This window comes from Suricata suricatta, chromosome 9, assembly GCF_006229205.1.
Source record: "Suricata suricatta isolate VVHF042 chromosome 9, meerkat_22Aug2017_6uvM2_HiC, whole genome shotgun sequence".
NCBI lineage: Eukaryota > Metazoa > Chordata > Mammalia > Carnivora > Herpestidae > Suricata > Suricata suricatta.
Window position 1 is genome coordinate 17,127,079 of NC_043708.1, and position 20,072 is coordinate 17,147,150.

At 37.8% G+C, this 20,072-nt stretch overlaps 1 long non-coding RNA gene across 2 annotated transcripts; it reads right to left on the reverse strand.

The window, feature by feature from the left end:
- Positions 1-268: 268 nt before the first annotated feature.
- Positions 269-18,323, reverse strand: LOC115300742. 2 transcript variants are annotated; one of them, XR_003912813.1, is made up of 4 exons: positions 18,229-18,323; positions 16,339-16,412; positions 1,948-2,086; positions 269-426 (listed from the first exon to the last, which is right to left on the reverse strand). It is a non-coding gene; the product is annotated as an uncharacterized LOC115300742 (long non-coding RNA). The 2 variants fall into 2 exon arrangements; XR_003912812.1 differs by lacking the exon at positions 16,339-16,412.
- Between the last annotated feature and the right edge of the window lie 1,749 nt (positions 18,324-20,072).

Here is a 20,072-nt window from a genome sequence, read left to right on the forward strand (position 1 = left end):
AATCTGCTTGGGATTCTCTCTCTCTCTCTCTCTCTCTGTCTCTGCCCTCTCTCACAAAATGAATAAATAAACTTAAAAAAATAAAAAAATAATAAAAGATCTTAGTCTAAGATTACTACACATCTAGAATTTTCTTGCATTGCCCTGTGTCTTCATGTTCTGATAATAAATTTATAGTTAACCAACCATATATCCTAATTGTGAGTTACTAAGTCAACAGATTACCAATTTATCTTCCCAGCCAACCCTAAGGACATGAGGCTCTTGGGAGGCCAGATGGTTGGAACTTTATTTTCGTCTCATTTTAAAACAAGAGAAGGCATTCCCTTCTTTTGGGAGCAGTACTGTTGTTTTGTTTTCTTTGTTTAGTGTGGTCATCACTTTCAGTGCAGAGCCGTCCCAGCATTCATGAAAGTGCTTTAGGATCTGTCAAGAGGAATTGGGATAGCATTGCTCCAGTGCCTCTAAAGTTAATGGGATAGTAGTCATTCCCAGCCAGTACGTGTGTGCAAATCCTGCTAGATTCAAACATGGAGTGAGGTCTGGACTGATTCCATGTAAAGTTTGTGTTGAGAAAACTCCCTTCTTTTGGACAAAGACTCATTCTGTTAGTTTCACTGGTAAAATCCGTAGAGTTCATATACCTGTCTCCAGCTCCAGGTAAGGGGATTAATCTGTTTAGTAGTAAATGGATGTGTCTCTGGGAACCAACAAAGTTAGCCAATGGATTCATTTTCCAGTTTTAATCATGAAATATGGGCACTGTGATTGAAGCCATCTAGTAGTATTTGGAATGCCCAAATAATTTTTCTTTTTAGAAAGAAAGAAAGAAAGAATGATGCTACTGTTACTCTGCCCACCTCCCTTCCACTGTTGAATGTTTTAGTCATATATCATGCTAGTAAACATATCTGTAGAGCCTGTAGATAAAAGTGGAAACATCAATCTGTTTAGCTAATCCCTATTTTCTCCCCAGTGGAAAAAAATTTTTTTTCTCTCTTTTATCAGCAACAGAATAACCCTACCTTTCAACAGTTCCTTCCCAGCACTTATGTCTCCCTACCTCCCTCTTTAATAAACAAATTCAATGCTGAACACATGGCTTTTACACCTCTATTAATCTTGGCAGACTGTAGGGATGCTGAAACCTGCTGGCGAGGAGGGAAGAAGATGCCTTTTCATGTGGCCTTGCAATGCAAACATTTGGGGAGTGTTCAGTTCCTCTGCCACATTGAACATATACTCATTTTTATTGGAGTTCCGCTGACTTTGTTTCCATGGGGAAATTGGTGCTTAACTGAAAGACTTTGGTAAACGGTAAGAACATATTTTAAGAGTCTCTGTGGGTGAAGTCAAAGGTTTTTTTTTTTCCCTGATTGGGAAAAAGAAAACACTTTAAAAAGAAAATTAAAATAAGCTAATGCTTTCCATCGAGGGCTAACTGTTCTCTAGGAAACTGAGTTTAAAAGAGTCACTTCCGGGGCACTTGCATGGCTCAATCGGTTAAGCATCCGGCTTCTGCTCAGGTCATGATCTCACGGTGCGTGGGTTCCAGCCCCGCATCAGGCTCTGTACTGACAACTCTGAGCATGTAGCCAGGTTCCGATTCTGTGTCTCCCTCTCTCTCACTGACCCTCCCCTGATCGCACTGTCTCTCTCTGTCTCAACCAAACAAACAAAACCATAAAATAGTCACTTCAACCAGAAATGTTCACTCTGTGATACGATCATATGGTTGAGAGAAGGGATGAATTTGCTGGAAAAGCATGAGCATTTTAAAAAAATGAGAAGTTTTGTTAATTATGGTAATTATAGCATTTTTCATCCAAGCCAGGATTTTTTTGAGAATGGGAAGGAATGCCATGGGACATGCAGAGACAATGGATGTAACTCAAGAACGTCCTTGGGAAACCTGGAGATCCCGATCACAGTTCTGGCGTAACTGACCTGCAACCTAGGCAGCGAGAAGTCCTCATTCCCCGGCAGTCAGCTGCACGGCAAGTTCATGCCATGAGAATTCTCCCAGGTGAAGATCACATACACAACTTGTTCCAGCGTGCTTTCTTGTTCTGCTCATATTCTTTCTCTGAATAGCATCAAACATACAAGAAAATAAATCTCCAAAGCATAACAACCCCTTAAATGTGCAGAACACTTTTCAACTGAAAGTATGACAAGGGATGTGACAAACTTTATAAACCAAAAGATCTTTTTTTTATGACTCAGTGCTGGCTTTACAAAAAGTAACAAAGCGATATTTGTGTTTGTAGAAGAATAGCCTGAACTCGTAACTATCTACTTTCTGATATATCATGGTTTTTTTTTTCCTGTGTTAAAAGGTAACCTGTAATTAATGGTCACACAAAGCTTTAAGAAGAAAGGTTAAGAATGTAATCAGAGAGAGAAGCACACTGAGTACACATAGACTCTAATATGAACTCTGAGTACCCTGGCCCCAAGTGCTTTATGCAGTGATGGCTAGCAAAATAACTAACCTGCTTCATCTGAGACAATTTTACTTTCACATTTTGGTTTCATGTTTAGAGAGCTTATAAAATCCTAAAATATGCTATCCTCTTTACTTTCTACTTTATAAAAGAAAGACTGTCCATTCACTCATTCACATATTTATTATAACTAACCAACCCTTCATTCAACCAGTGAGTTGTTTCTGTTAGTCTGTAGGGAGCATCTACAATATGCCTGAAACCTACGAATTTAGGTACAGCATCCCCTCCTTCTAGTGCCAAAACCAAAAAAAAAAAAAAAACCCTGAACACCAAAATGTTTGTAATTTATAAGGGAGTAAAATTGGATGCGGCTTGAACTGATTTGTAGAAAACCCACCCAGAATTGACATGACACTATTATCAATCTTTATCCATCCTCCTTAGTATGAATACCCAAATATTTCATTGAAGAATTATTAATGGGATTTATTATAGTTCTTCCCAGATCAATCTTAGTTATTATATAACAGTAGTACATTCCATTTGAGAAATTCTGATTTCTGAATTATCTTTGAGCTCAGAAGTTTTAGGTAAGTGACTATGGATCTATAGCTTTCAGAATGTTAAGAAGTTGAGCCCCTAGAACTCACAAGAAGTAATATATTTCCCCCTTCGGTAAGAGAAAATAACTAGAAAGGACCCTTCATTCAAAAGTTCTCACTCAAACATGTATCCCTGTGAGCTGTTGTCTGAGTGTGTGTGGCTAACATTTTTTTTAAGAGTCAAAAGAATCCAATTCTCTCTCTTTGAAGGGCAGTGGACCCCTACCAAGAAGACACAGCAATATCCTGTCAAACAGTGGTGAGCAGTGTCTGCCCATGTGGTCTAAAATAAAAATAATTGAAACATGGTGTTACTGAAGTTTTCAGCTTCCCTTCAGAGTCACAGAAAGGAAAAGGACAGTGAACCGGGTGGGGTTTCGAATTTCAGCCTTCCTGTCCCTTAGACATAAACCAAGTTAGAAATCTAAACTCAGAATAGGAAAAAGAAAAACAAAAAGACTCGAGTATGATCAAGTAGAGAAGAGTAGTTGATGGTCAATAAATATATCATAAATGGTGCTTCATTCATACTTTATTTTCTTTCTCTAATGTTCCAGCATCTCACAGCTATAGAAGTGCCTCAGTTGACTGAGGTTGCTGAATTACTACACTAAAAGTGATGATTAGAATAAAAAATGAACTGCTCTTGAGTACAACCATCATGGCTGTAAATGTCTTTGGCATTCTCAAGTACAAAGACAGACACCTCTCAAACTATTACTATGCATGAATCATCTTGTGTGATCTTGTCCAACCTTGGCTTGGTTAGTTTTTACTTCAACAGGCAGAACAAAGCAAGGCAATGCATTTCAACAATGACATATACAGAACCACATGAAAGCCCAAATGATATATTCAGTGGTACTATTCCAAATAAAAGACCAAAGCTGACTCACTGGAACAGCCTCTTGGGTTACAAAGGTAATAGCTATGTGCAGATTTCTGGAACCACATCAGGGTGAGGTAAATGACTCGGAAGTTATCTTTACTGTGAACACCATAGTATAAGCACACAGTAGTTTAAGTGGTTTTGGAAAAGAAACTTTTCTTACCAATGGACTAATGTAATTCTTTTTTAGATCCATATTTAAATATCTAAAATTAAAAACAAGCTTTTTAGTTTAGGAAATAAAATAACCCAGGGTCTATTTCTGCATATGGATTACAATAAAGGTATGTAAGGTTGAAATAAAACAATACATTGTTTTTCATATTTTCTACTGTTATCATTCTCTCAAATAATTAAAAAAATAAAGAAAAAAGAAAATCTGCAGCATGGAAATCAACTGAGATAGAAGAAAAACAAAAGGTCAAAGAATTTGACAAGACAGTCCTGCATCACAGATAATTTGGTAGGATAGTGTAGATATTTTGTGTACCTATGGAAAGCAATCCAAAGAATAATGTGAACCAAACATTGCTGAGACTGTTCTTGACCCATATAAATTTTAAGTGACATTGCAAAGTTTTATAACTATAAGATGGCACAGATCTCCTAAATGATAGTGTTTATGGTGATATAATAGAGAACTTCACACATTAGATAGATAGATAGATAGATAGATAGATAGATAGATAGATAGATAGATAAAGTGCTATGCCCAGATTATAAGAATTCTTTCTCTCTGAGGACTGCTCATCCTGCTGGCAGACTTGGGTCTATTGCTGCCACATATATACATGCAATTGGGTCATTTTGAATAGAGTAGAACAGTGTGGACATAAAACATAAATTATCTTCCCTTGGTCTTTCTCCTGGAAAGCTGGGATTGAGACTTAAAGGCTATCCATCTGTTGAGCAGAGAAAATGGGAGCCCAGGTGCTGTGGGATGGCAGCTTTATTTGCCACCAATGGAAGAAAAAAAAAACCCGACTAACTTAGGGCAGGGGAGGAGGAATAAAACAAGTGTGTGAAGAGAAGGTCAGGACATCTGGGTGCCTACTGGCTTTCCATCTCCAACTTCAGCCACTTACCTGCCTTCATATCCTGTTAAACATTTCTGGATCTTTATAATAATTATTTTTCTGTTTTGAAAAGTAACTTTCAGGGGTGCCTGGGTAGCTCAGTTGGTTAAGCCTCCGACTTCGGCTCAGGTCAGATCTCACATTCATGGGTTTGAGCCCCGCGTCAGGCTCTGTGCTGACAGCTAGCTCAGAGCCTGGAGCCTGCTTCTGGTTCTGTGTCTCCCTCTCTCTCTCTGACCCTCCCTCTCTCATGCTCTGTCTCTCTCTGTATCAAAAATAAATAAAACATTAAAAATTTTTTTAAAAAAAGGAAAAAAAGAAAAGTAACTTTCATACAAGAGCCTCTCTGTTGATTATCTGTGAGCCCAAATGAAGTGCATTTCATATTTTTGAAAATATCTCTGCAGTCTCTGTCCACCACCTTACTCACAGCCTATGGCAATTATTCTTTCCTAGGATGTCATGAGAAAACATTTGGTGCTTACTTTGTTGTTTCATCTACCATTTTGTTGGGGATTCCACTGGGCACACTTTAATGATGATAAGCGGTATCATATCTTCCCTAGAGTTCATCTTGCAAATAGATACAAAATATTTGAACCAGACAAAAGTCCTCTTACATCTGCCATAGTCAGGGAGTAGGAGGGGTGGAAGACATATTCCAGGAACTTAATTACTTTCACTGGTCACTTTCATACTTTCTTGATTTCTTTTACTAGCTACCTGGTGTTTCCTCAACTCCCTCTTTCCCTTTTCTCCTGACAATTCAGTTCTTACTAATATAACTCAATTTACATTCAATTTGCTGATACACTCCACCTTTTATACCCGATCACTTGCCTCTTTTTTCCTGCCTCAGCTCTTTATGCATCCCTACAGTTGAATCTACTACTAACTTCCATGGGCCAACCCTGGCCTATCTCAATTCTTCATCTATTCCTTGTAGAATTTCCTTTCATGGGTTGGTGGAGCTTTTTATTATGTTCTCAGACTTTGGATTCTTGCATTGGGTTCTTGTATTTTTCTTTCCCATTTATTTATATAAGCTTTATTTGATCCAGGACCTAGAGTATTATAAGCTAATTAACTAAAAAGAATACGTATATATCCCACAATTAAAAGGCTTCTCTTCCACAGGTTTGGTCCAAATAGAATAACATTTTTTATATTTTTACTAGTTCTCTGGTGTCCCCAGCAAGATATTTTGTCTCTTCTTGAGTCTTGGCTCTTGCACTTAGTTTTTGCTGGTTCACTTACAGTTTTCTGTTACTGCATTTAAAATAGCCCCAAATCTTAATGGATTAAAACAACTATGTTATCATAGTTTATGATTTTGTGGCTCAGGAATTTGGGCTTGGTTTTGCGGAGCAAGTCTGTTCCCCGTGATTTTGATTTGGTATTCAGTTGACAGCTGATCTTGTCTGGGAGGTCCAATCTGGCATCATTCATTTGCCTAGTTCATTAGTAGGGATGGCTCCCTGGCTGAAAGGCTGGGCTGGGCTCTGCTCCATCTCTGTATCATTCTGAACCCCCACAGGTCTCTTCAGTGGAGGAGTTAGATTTCTTATATGGTGACTCTGGTTCAGAGAATAAGCCTTCTAAGAGTCCGGGAGTAAAATCTGCCAGTGTCTTAAGGGTGAGGACTTGAACTACAAGGAATAATTTCTGTCATATTTTGTCAGTTAAAGCAGTCAAAGCACCTGCCTAGATTTAAGAGGCAGAAATATGGACCCCTCCTCTTAAAAGAGAATGCCTCAAAAAATTTGTGACTCCTTTTAGTCCACTACAACTGAGCAAAGAAAATGCCTCAAAAAATTTGTGACTCCTTTCAGTCCACTACAACTGAGCAAGACTCTATTCTTTGTCAGCAAGTTTTTGTACAGAGTCACATTTTCAGTAACCATGGCTACTGCCAACCTGTCTTCTGCATATTTCTTGGCTGCTTAGATTACTTTGCCACACAGAACTGATTAGACACCTCGATACTGTGTCTTATATGAACAGCCACTGTAGCTCTGTCTCCTCACTTAGCCTGTTTCCACATTCAATGATTAGACTCTACATTTTCCATCTAAGCCAGTTTTGATTGTGACACCACACATTGCATATAGGTAAAATACTCCTAAAAGGTAGGGGTTAAAGTTCAGAAATAACAGTGACTTAATCAAGATAGACATTTATTTTTATCTCACACAAAAGGAATTTAAAAATATTTAGTCAAGGGCAAGTAGGGTGAGTCCATATCTAGGCAACTTTTTATTATTCATTTTTAATACATGGTTTCAGTCCTTAAAATTATTTTATATCTTTTGTTATTCCAGCTACCATAATGGAATTTCAGGCAGAGAAACAGGAAAGGGGAAGGCAAAAATTCCCATCCATCCTGCTCTTGAAGAGCCTTCTTGCATCTTCTCACCTAACAGCTTCCACTTTCTACCTGTCCACCTGTTACTGCAAGAGAGGAGGGAAAGGTAGGTTTTTGTTTGCGCATGTGGAGAAGCAGTATAAAATCAGGATTTGATAAGGACAAAAGCAGAATAGATTTTAAGTGAGGAACCAGAAGTCTATTCAACAAAGCTTTAAACAGGGACTTGCCTTATTGGGGGTCAAAGCAAGTGAATACTGTTACAATGACTTTAGATTTGAAGAAAGCTTTCCTTCTGTAACACATACTCAGCTGCCTTGCAAATGGCCATATTACATAATTAGAATTTGAAACTTTTAATTTAGAAATCAGTTTTTTTTAACCCAGGTATTATAGATGGATCATACTGCAAGTTCCACCATTATTATATCTCCAGGAAAATTATTTGGTCAAACTATTTATCCCAGAGAAAGATTTAAGGAATCCAAAAGACTTTGGTATCTAAAGTAAGGGAAAGGGTGACAAAAAGGGAGGATTATAATTATGGATACAGTTGTTTCATTTATAATTTTTCTGAAGAATGCTCCTCCACCTTTCAATAGCATGAGTACAGATTGATATTTCTTCTAAAATATCATGTCTTATTCATTCCTTTGGTACCTTTTAGTATTTGTCAAGCTTGATAAATATATTTTTTAAATTTTTTAATGTTTTATTTATTTTTGATACAGAGAGAGACAGAGCATGAGAGGGGGAGGGGCAGAGAGAGAAGGAGACACAGAACCGGAAGCAGGCTCCGGGCACTGAGCTAGCTGTCAGCACAGAGCCTGAAGTGGGGCTCGAACCCACGAACGTGAGATCTGACCTGAGCCGAAGTCGGAGGCTCAACCAACTGAGCCATCCAGGCGCTCCGAGCTTGATAAATATTACCTTACAAAGCATACATTTCCTCTTCTCTGTCAAGAATATATCATTAATATTTAGATTCTGAAGATGTGGTTGATGTTGATGATAATCATGTTGGCAGGGGTATGTGGAGATCTTCCCAACCAGTAACTGTGCTGTTCATTTACATGTGCATTTTAAGTTCCACAATAGCACAGGAGGTAAGAACTGAGGCCAAAATAGATTAAAAACTGTTTGTAATAAGACCAGAAAGGCAGTTAATTGTAAACTCAGGTTTTAAGTCTGCTGCATCTGTATGGCTCCTGACCTGTTCTTTCGTTTGAAAAATTCCATTCCAACTCTTTGTTCCTTGACTCAGTGCTTCTCATTGAAGCTAAGTTCTATTATAAGATTTCTGGTCTTCATAAAATTTATCCAGATATTTAGATAGGCAGATAGACAGGTGCTGATACTTTGAGAGAGCTCAATGATTCCACTTGAGTGGCTTCCTTTATCAGAGTAGAAAATTAATAAGGATGAGAAAAGTAGCATTGATGTTGAAAAGTTGTATAGAGGGTGAGCACTGACATAAGATAAGAGAAAAAGGAAAGAGAAGAATGAATTATATGTTTATTAATGGAGCGCCTTCTATGTACTCCTCTTTGGGCTGAGCCAGCTTCATCCTTGGAAATTTATACCACACATACATGCAGAGTTGGCTGCCTGTCTTCCTTCATTCAATCACTTCTTTCTTTCCTTCCTTCTGCTTCAGGACCCCACAGGGTCAAGCAGAGGGTGACTAAAGATGAGGGAAGGTGCAGAAAGGCACATGCCTGGTATAGCTCTGATGGTGTAAGCGTACTGAGAGGTGGACACTTTTGTGGGTTGCTGATATATCTCAAGAGGAATCCTCTTACTGATGTTCTTTGACACAGAAAGACATTTTCTGACAGGCCCATTTTAAGTGTTCCCCTCTGGCAGTTCTGCACTTTCAGCTGCCTATCTTTTGTTAGAGTTGGATGTCAACTGCCTAGAGCTGCCTTATATCTGGTTCATGGGAAACATGTTCTTTAGCCTTGCTGTGTGTAGACTGAAATTTGCTTCTACGTAGCTCTTTATATGGATTTTTGAGCTCTACCCACCCTTAAAATATCTTCAATATGGAAGATGAGCCAAGGATGGCAAAACCAGTATCACCAATAGGATACCGTAGACCCTGGTTTTGTTCAGGCTTAACAATAACAATAGGATGATAATCAAATAACAACAAAACTAATTCAATCCTATGCCTAACTGAGCTTTGGAATGGGTGAGTACCGTGTATTTGATTCATTTTTCAGTCCAAACAATGAGACAGTAGGAAAATTCACATTGGGCATCCTTTTATACTAGGAATTGTGTCAAAAGTTGCTATGAAGGCTTTCTTCTTCAAGTACCACAAATACGACATTTAATCATGAAGATCCTGGTAACCACTTTTCACATTAATCGCTATCAAAGAGAATAAAGATGACACAACTGGAAAATAAACATTTTAAGGAAAAAAGGGATAAAGAGTCAAAAGAACTTATTTTTCCTTTGCCTTCAAATCTCACTGATTCACCCAGATGAAATTTATTAGAACAAAATAAGATAAACATGAACAAAAAGTTTGCTTCCATTCCATGGGACAAATTACTTTACTTTGATGCCCGTCCCTGGAAATGTCCCTTGATAACATTAACATCACTCTTATATTATATGTGTGTGTATGTATATATGTATATACAAATATATATATATAGTTGTACTCTATTAAAAATTTGATATGTCTTCATTTCAAGATGGCACTGTCTTTAGATACTTGAGTTTTTGTTTTTGTCTTTGCTTTATTTTTAAAACTTTTTCTTTTGAAATAATTAAGACTTCTAGGAAGTTCACGCTTCTTTGGATGCCTACATTTTTCTGTGAACATGATCATTGGAAAAGCAGTGCATTGATTTTATTTGATGGTTAAATAAATTCACTATTATGCTTTCATCAAAATGTTAAAGACTATTTAGAGCACTCCGATTTAAGTAACTTCTTCAATAATTTCAATTTCAATTTTTTAGTTATTACTGAACACAAAGCCTTACTGTCTCATTTACCACTAACTCACCAAGAGCATCAGGGGTACTTGATGCTCAAATAGGAAATATGTTTAGAATGGAGAAGTATAACTGCAAGGAAATTTCATGTATGTAAGAAATATCTTTAGGTAAAAATTTGCAAAATGTATATTTTTGTAGGTGATCAAATTCTTGAGTTTTATAGCTTTATATAAAACTATATTAGTAGATAATTTGGTATTTGTCTTAGTATAGTTCCATAGCCCTGGCCTAATATTTCAAATACTCCATTATATTAATTTCTTTTTAAAAAGTCAATGAACTTAGAGTAGCTATTATTCTTCCCAATTTTGAAATGAAGTTTTAGGCATTTAGAGAGCCTGGATAATTCATCTTTGTTTATGTAGCAGGTTTCTGGCTCAGCTCAGACCACACTCTACTATACTGCATCAAGCTTTTGTTTTTCAATGCAGTGCGTCATAAATAAGAATTTGCTAACTCAGGTGAATTATATTGATGACTTTTATATTTTATCATCACTCAATTTGGAGGTTATATTTGATACACAACTTCAACTGATAGAAATCTTGTCGAATATGACAATTAGTGTTTCAAAATTAGCCTTGATGAATACTTCTATCTACGTCTGTTAATCCTTTCTTAAAAGATTAATTCAACAAGCACTGAAACATATCTGGGCAGGAAAAGATTGATTCTCAAATAAATTATAATTAAATCCAAATGAAATTAGGCAAGGTCTTTAAATCTTCACATTTTGGTCAATTAGTCCTGCAATACTGCCTGGATTTGGTTAGAGCAAGTGGTACATCAAGATCACTCTGTTATTTGTTCTTTAAGATATAGCAAACGCTAATTGTACTTAAGCTTACATTTTCCATTGTGTGTCTTAGGCCCTTCCCCCAGGGCTAATACCTTCTCAAAAGATGGGATTTTTATGCTTCAAATCTGTTCATTTGAAGAGGAAATATAGTTATTATTCTCAAATCCTAAACATGCCTGAAGGGTATTTGCTTCAGCCAGATCTCTACTAGCCAACTCAAAGCTAAGCACTAAAGGATGGGCCATGGGGCAGTAAAATTTGGTAGGTAATGGGGAAAAAATAAAGTCAGAATTTTGTTCCCCTAATCCTCTGTGCTGACATGTTTCTCATGGTCTCGCAGCCAACCCCTTTTGCTCCTTCAACTGCCCCACCAGTGTGTACAAAGATACCTCCCTTGACTATTCAGATCATTCAACGCGCACACATGGACCCCCAGTTACAGAAAAGCACAGAGGGGAATACAAAGAAGCAGTACATGCTTTCCAGTGTCCAAACATTTAGGTCAGTGTTTATGCAAAATCGGTGGCCCTCTTTAACCCTGTTCTGATGTAACATAACAAACAAATAGGCCTGCCTCACAGGAGAGGAGCGGTGCCCATAAACATAATTTATAAGTTAATTAGCACAGTCTACTGTGGCCAAGCAGTGACAGATGTGATACCTGCTTTCAGGGAAAAAATGAGAAAGAAAGAACAGCAAAGGTCAGCTCCTTCTCTAGGGACATTTGTGGTCACACACAGGTCACACTGGCTGGCATAAAAAACGGTATTTTTAATAGGCCAAAGTATCTTTGAAAGGCAAATTATAAACATTCTGAATGCAATTAAGAACTAAATTCTCTAACCAAATGAATGGCCAAATATATGGACTGGAGAGAAGGATTTACAAAGCAGCAGTTGGTTTAGAACATTAAATTTTTTTCATATTTTAAAAAGTATTTGAAAGCAGGATTTATTTGCCCAGATTATCTACAAGTTTTCCCTAACTTTCATTTTTCTTTCTAAATGAAAGAGAACTATTATCAATCTTTATACAAAGCAAAGTTGGCAGTGGAGAGGAGAAAAGTATCATAATCTGTGAAATTTATTGTGCTTTGCCACGATATCTAATATGTGTGACAATGGTACCGCCATCTAAGAATTTTGACTTTGCCTGGTTTAAGTCAAACCAGGATGATCTATATGCAGATAACTTTATGTAGTATTTGACTGACAACAACTGCTTCTTGTCAGGGGGGCAAGGATTTGGCGTCTGTTTGTGTGACCTTAAACATGAAGCAACAAACCCACAAAGTACTGTCACCACCAACCCATTCAAGTGTTGGCCAGTTTTCACCCATAGGCTGAGGCAGACGTTTCCATGCAGAAAGCATTTAGTAGGGGAGAACTCTAGAGACCAACACGTTTCTGGGAGTAAAGAGGCAGTACAGGGCGGAGAGAGAAGTTGAACCACAAAGAGCTGCAGCTGTAGAGAAGGAGAAAACTTTACTCACATCTCTTAGTATCCCTGGCTGCACCAGAACTTTATTTCTTTTTATGTTTTTTATTTGTTTTTGAGAGACAGAGAGAGACAGCACAAGCAAGGGAGGATCAGAGAGAGAGAGGGAGACACAGAATCTGAAGCAGGCTCCAGGCTCTGAGTGGTCAGCACAGAGCCTGACATGGGGCCCAATCCCACGAACTGCGAGATCATGACCTGAGCCAAAATAGGACGCTTAACTGACTGAGTCACTGAGGTGCCCCTGCACCTGAACTTTAAACTGGACAAAGACAGACAAGCAGAAGAGAAGCATGCAAACTTAATTTAAGGTTTACATGACCCAGGAGACTTCACTAGGAAATAAAGACCTAAAGAATCAGACTGACTACTTATCTATTTTTATTTTTTACTTATTTTTATTTATTTCTTTATTATTTTAGAAAGAGAGAGGGGGTGCCTGGGTGGGTGGCTTGGCTTAGTCACTTGAATTTCTGAATCTTGGTTTTGGCTCAGGTCAGGAGCTCACTGGTTTGTAAGATCGAGCCCTGCATTTGGTTCTGCACTGACAGCACAGGGCCTCTTGGGACTCTCTCTGACCCTCTTTTTCTGCCCCTCTCCTGTTTGCTCTCTCTCTCTCTCTCTTTCTCTCTCTCCCTCAAATATATATTTTAAAAAAGATTATAAAAATCTTTTAAAAAATAGAGTGTGTGAGTGAAGAGAGGGGCAGAGGAAGAGGGAGAGAAAGAGAGAGAGAGACAGAGAGGGGGAGAGAGAGAGAGAGAGAGAGAGAGAGAGAGAGAGAGAGAGAGAGAGAGAATCCCAAACAGGTTCCACAATCAGCATGGAGCCCAACATGGGCTTAAACCTATGGCCTTGGAATCATGACCTGAGCTGAAATCAAGAGTTGGATGCTCAACCAACTGAGCCACCCAGGCACCCCCAGACTGATGTACTTTTATGTTAGATTTGATAAAGAATTCACAGCCACGGAGAATATGACCTGTTAGAAGCATGAGGTAATTTGTGGTAAACTCAGTAAAGCCTATTTGTTTGGAATCTCCTTGTGTCTCTTTACCTCCAGAGAGAAGATCCTTCTCACAGGAGGGTTTTCCAACACACTTCAGGGAAAAAGAATGAAGGGAAGAGGAGTTCACAGGGATCATTCTGCTTCTGCCATCCTCTCAAACTCCTTCTGTTTAACACGTTCGGTATGCCCAGGTGCCAAATTTTGAGGTAGTGTGTCCTGAGCCCCATCAAAACCCACGCCCTAGCTAAACCCACAGTGAACTCAGAGACTGGGTTGGGTCTAAGAGTTGTCCGAAACTGAAAGTGGGCTTTTGACTTTTCCCTACCCTTATTTCCAAACATCATCTAATTGTATATATCTTCTTAAAAACTGAAATCTGTAAAAACATAAACTCATTAACACCCTAAAATCAGAGCTTTCATTTGTTTAAATAAAAAGATTTAGAATAGGAAGATTTGTCTAGGGCAATGATTATTCAAAATATCAGCAGAATCAGCATCACCTGAGAACTCCAAATTCTTTGGCCCTACCCCAGAGCTTCTGATTCAACGACTCCAGGATGCGGCTTGGAAATTCGTGCTTTAGACAGGTCCCCCAGGAAATTCCAATATACTCTAGAAATTGAGAGCCATTGATCTAATAGTTTTAAAATATACTTCATTAGTTGAGGGGAAAAAAGCTGTTCAGAATCTTTCAAAATTGTAGGGGCTACATTGGAATTGAATTACATTCATGAGTTAGATTTTGGTTTATGTCAGTTTCTCTCCATTTTTCCTAACTGCCTGTTTCACCTGGTTTCTACTATGCATACAGGTGACATCTGGAAGCCTACTCTGAGCAATGCATCTGTGGCAAAGACCATATTTGTGGTTTGTTCAACTATGTCCTGAGTAAATTCTGAACAGAAGGAAGACATCATTTCACATGAACTGGTGAGGTGAAATAAAGAAACCTTAAGAATGACAAGGATTTCCACTTAAGCAAGCTTCAACAAGAACAGGAAATAGCTTGTCTGGGGCTTTATGATGATCATGCAGTCAAATGTTTATCTTCTATAAATTTAAGATCATCAAAAATGTAATTTAGGATGGGAATTTTGGTCGAAAAGTTTACACCCAACCGTTTTCTTGTTGAACTTTCATGTCTGTTTGCCGTTGGAAAGAGAGTTTTCTTCTAGTATAATATTGCTAGGGAAGTGAGCTGAACCTAGTCATATACTTCCATAGGATAAAATATAGGAAAATCATACTTTTATAGAGTAGAAACCTGGAAAATATTCCCTTAGCCATGTTGAATGCATGTACCAAATATCTTTATCCATGTGGCTGTGTCCTTCTTGTCATTCAGGAGATGTTCAAATGTGAACTTCTTAGAGAATATTTTGGGCTGCCCTATCCAAAGTTTTGTCCCACCTAGTTCTAGAACTTTCTATGCAAACATCTCCTTTATTTTCTTAACAGTTTTTTTTTGCAAGAATGAGAGAGAGAGACCCAAAGAACCCAACTATGTTTGTGTGCATGCATACAACTGGGGGGAGGGCAGAGGGAGAGACTCTTGAGCAGGCTTTATGCTCAACACTGAGCCCCACATGGGGCTTGATACCATGACCATGGGGTCATGAACTGAACCAAAATCAAGAGTCAAATGCTCAACTGACTGATCCACCCAGGCACCTGTCCATAGGTTTTCCAAACTCTGCAATTATTCTGTTATATGTGTTTGTCTGTGGGTATGTTTTGTTATTTACTTGTTTCTATTTATTGCTAGATTATAAGCATCATGACAGGAAGCAACATCATTATCTCATTCATAAATAACTGCCAAAGAATAGTATGATAGGCACTCAATCAATACTCTTTTTAAAAAGGATTTGTCCTCTTCATATAAAGCCACACATATCAATGGTAAAATCTGAATTCAGTTTTACTCTAAAATCCATGATTTCTTCATCACTCTGCCATATGTGCAAATACTATTATCATCACAGTAAATAATAATAACTAACACTTATTGACTTGTTATGTGCTTGAGTGGTTTACATATAATTGAATCCCACAACTATAGGACAAATTCAAGTATTATTAGCCTGGTTTTATAGGCAAGGAAATGAAGGTTCTGAGGGAGAGATTTTCCCAAATGCACAAAATCATCAAGTCCTAGAACCATCTGAATTGGATACTCAGATGCTTAGCCATTTTGTCAGTGGTATTCAGAATTTAGTTGCTTCAGAATCACCTGAGGAGGTCCTTCCAAACTCCAGATTGTCTGTTCCTATCTCCAGGGACTCAGATACTGCAGGCATTGGCTGGAGTTCAATTATCAGCATTTTAACTTACCCTAGGTTTTCTAAGGCAAGTACCGAATACTGCACTTTGTTAGATTCCGGTAGAGCAGACTAAAAATGCCATATGGTGACAGTGGCGAGGAGATAAAGGATGTAGATTTTTGGAAAAATCCCTACTGAAATCTCAATCGCACACAAAGAAAGACACAGTTCACGGAATGAGCAATGGCAACAATCACTACTCCCTGTGGCCTTTCGGTCAAGTTTGGATCAAGTCTGGTGCTGATTAGCCTGTGGGGACAGATGAGATCAGAGCCAGAGTGTGTCTGGCTTCAGGGACATTAACACACCTTTAGGGTGGAATGAACAGCTCTTCACTTGGAAAGGTGACAAGGAAGTGAATTTCTTGATGGGTGACTCTGGGCTGTAGGAATAGAGGCCAAGTTTTAATCTTAGTGGAGGAAGACTTGCCTTTGACATGCCTGACTTTTGACAAGAATGCTTTAGCTGCTTGTACTCAGGCCTTAAATTGGAGCGAGGGAAAGGCAGAGTCTGTCATTGGCTGATGATGGATTTTCATCAGCTCATAACAAAACTGAATAGCTCAGACAGACTGTTGAAATAAATTTAATACTATTTTGAAAGAAAAAATAAAGAAAGAAAGAAGAGATTCATTTTTGGCAGCTAAATTCAATTCTGTGTGAAAGTAAAGCTAACATAATTTGAAATGCCACAAGAACCTTAAATCTTCCCCACCTCCCTCCCCCAGGTTTCCTTGCTTGCTCCATCCTCTGTCTCGGTTGTGCCTCTACTTCTTTTCCTTCAAGGAGCCTAGTTCCCTGTTTCATGTGGGTTTGGCCCCTTCCTGAACTATTTCCATTTCCTCTGGCCATTAACACCGGCTACTCATGGTTAGCATGCATTTGGTTATGAGTGTCTGTTCAAAGGTCTTCCATTAGGATTTCATCCTCCTGTTTGGAAGGAAGGTCAACTAAACTCAAAACAGTTTCCATGTTTTATGAAGTCTTTCTGTGTCCCTAAAGTGGCCAAGAACACAGCAATATAGCCAGTCCTTTGGGGAAAATTTAATAAATCAAAATACCTTATCTATTTCCTGCTGGGTTAGTGATGGTGATGTCAGTTCTTTGTCTTTTGTAACAACCCAAATGCATATCTTGCATCAATATTAAAGATAGTTGTGTGACCTTAAATTAATTGCATTTAGTGGCATGCTGAGAAAATGCATATGAAGTGAAAGAAGATAATTATAACTCATAAATCCCTCCACACAGAGATGGCCATTGTTGCTAACATTTTGGTATATCTTTCTAGTCTTTTGTTGTATACATGTATTTATAAATGTACATGTGCACAAGCAGAGACAGATTTTTATTTCAAAATAATGACAGTTTCTGGGGCACCTGGGTGGCTCAGTCAGTTAAGCATCTGACTGGCTTAGGTCATGATCTCACAGTTTGTGGGCTCAAGCCCCACATCAGGCTCTGTGCTGACAGCTAGCTCAGAGCCTGGAACCTGTCTTCGGATTCTGTGTCTCCCTTTCTCTCTGACCCTCCCCCGCTCATGCTCTCTCTCTCTCTCTCTCTCTCTCTCTCAAAAATAAATAAAAAATTAAAAAAATAAAAAAAAGAAACACAGTTTCTATCCTAATTTATCATCTATTATTTTTATATATATGACTATATAACATTATTTTGATTATTATATATTATCCAGTTATGGATATGTTATTTTATTAATTTAACCTCTATTTTTGGATTTTTTATAGTTTATTTATTTATTTTGAGAGAGAGAGAAGGAACACAGCTGGGGAAGGGCAGAGAGAAAGGGAGAGAGAGAGAGGAAAACCCAAGCAGGCTCAGCACTGTCAGTTCAGAGCCCTAAGTAGGCTCAAACTCACGGACTGTGAAATCATGACCTGAGCCTAAATAAAGGGTCAGACACTTAACCAACTGAGCCACCCAGGCATCCCTCTATATTTAGACTTTTATGCTATTTTATTATTTGGCTCTCCTTTTCAAAATTCTATAAAGGATATCTTTCTAACACATCCCTATATTTTTGATGAAGTATATGATAGGCTTTTCCCCCCTTTCTTTGATTTATGTTTTCATAATCTTCAAAGTTTTATTAGTGGTTTCAAAGTGTGGTCCCCAGACTCACAGCATCAGCAATACCAGAATATTTGCTGATAAGACAAATTACCATGTCCCACTCCTTACCTATATAATCAGAAATTCTGGAGGTGTATCTAAGTAACCAGTGATATAACAACTCCTTCACATGACTCTGTTTGGTAATGTGTAAGAACTCTCGGTCTAACATACTTGGTTATTGGAGAGAACTGTCCAGATAGTGGGTTCACCTGCTGTCATGAGTGAGCACATAATAAGTTCTATAGCAATGTTGGAATGTGAAGATGGGAATACACACTTTCTAGGAAAATTCAACTATTTGCCTCAGAATCTAAATTTAGCTACCTCTGAGAATAACATCTTTTCTGGCAAGACTTTTGTAGCCCTTATATGACCTCTATCCACAATGGCTGGCCTTCGATGTCTCTCATCTGAAGAGCCACATTCAATTCCTGAATTTTCTTCATGTGTTTTTTCCCCTTGCAACAAGCCAGTTTTCCTTCATTACCCCAAGTTTTATTTTTGCTCCAAAAATGATATATAACCCTTACTTGAAGTCCCATCAGTTATTTCTCCATGTCTACTGAGCAAAATTTAAATTCATGAGTGTGATATTTAGGCTCCTTCACAGCCTGGTCACTCATAACTGTCTGAATCACATCTGCTACTTAGCATGCCTTTATTTTTAACCATATTAGCCACTTTGGGTTCCCTGTAGAAGCCTTTCTCTTTCAGGAATCCATGTCTGAACACTCAGCTTGAAATATTCTAAATCTTGATCAGAATTCTATTCTTTCTTTAGAATGCTAGTCAAAGTCACCTCATTTGTAAATGTTTCTTTGTTATTTCAGTACATTATAATTATTTGAATGCTGCTTTATTTATACCTTAGTCTGAGTCTCAGTATGAGTTTCTCATACTACCTTATAAATTATTAATGTCTTTATCCTACCGGTTGAATGTGGTAATCAGATATTATCTTCTTAAATCTCAATAGAGTATCAAGTACTCAATAGATGTTCAGTAATAGTTAAATGCTTGAATGAAACTTCAAAATTTAAAATTTCCAATATGTATGGAGAATTATATTACCATCAAACATTTAATGCTATACAAACAGTATTACTGAAAAATGTGAATGAGAAAAGACTCTTAATCAAATGAATAGAATTAATAAACAATCTATTAATAAGGCAACCCATTTAAAGTAATTTTTGCTAACATTAAACTGAAAAGTTCACAACAGAATGTTAATTTGGTAAATTATTTTTATCTTATTTTATGTTATTGCATTCAGAAAAACACGAACAACTAAAATTATTTTGGAATTACCTTATTGATTGCAATGTGAAGTTGAGGATATATAGCCATATTATAAAATAGAGATGATTAAAAATTTTCTTATGTTTCTATTTATTTTTAAGAGAGAGAGAGAGTGAGTAGAGGAGGAGCAGAGAGAGAGACACCCACACAGAATCCGAAGCAGGCTCCAGGCTCTCAGCTGTCAGCTGAGACAATGTGGAGCTTGAGCTCACAAACTGTGAAATCATGACCTGAACCAAAGTCAGACTTAACTGACTGAGCCACCTTGATGATGCAAAAAAGTTGACTTTAACAGAATGACACAGTACTGTTAAAATTGGTATTTATAAATGTTTGCAGCCCTCCATATTCTAAAGAAGAGTAGACTAGTTGCATAATGTTTTATATAGAGAGATGATGCATCTTCCCTCACTAATAGTCTTATTTCCTTATCTTTATTGTTGTTTATCAAGCTTCCATAGCCTCACTGACCAGCCACAATGAGTTCACTTACCTCGTGCCATCAAGAAATATTTATTTTGAGGAGCAGAGCTCATTCAGTTAGTAGAGTGTTCAATTTTTGATCTTGGGGTCATGAGTTGGAGCCCCACACTGGGTGTAGAGCTTAC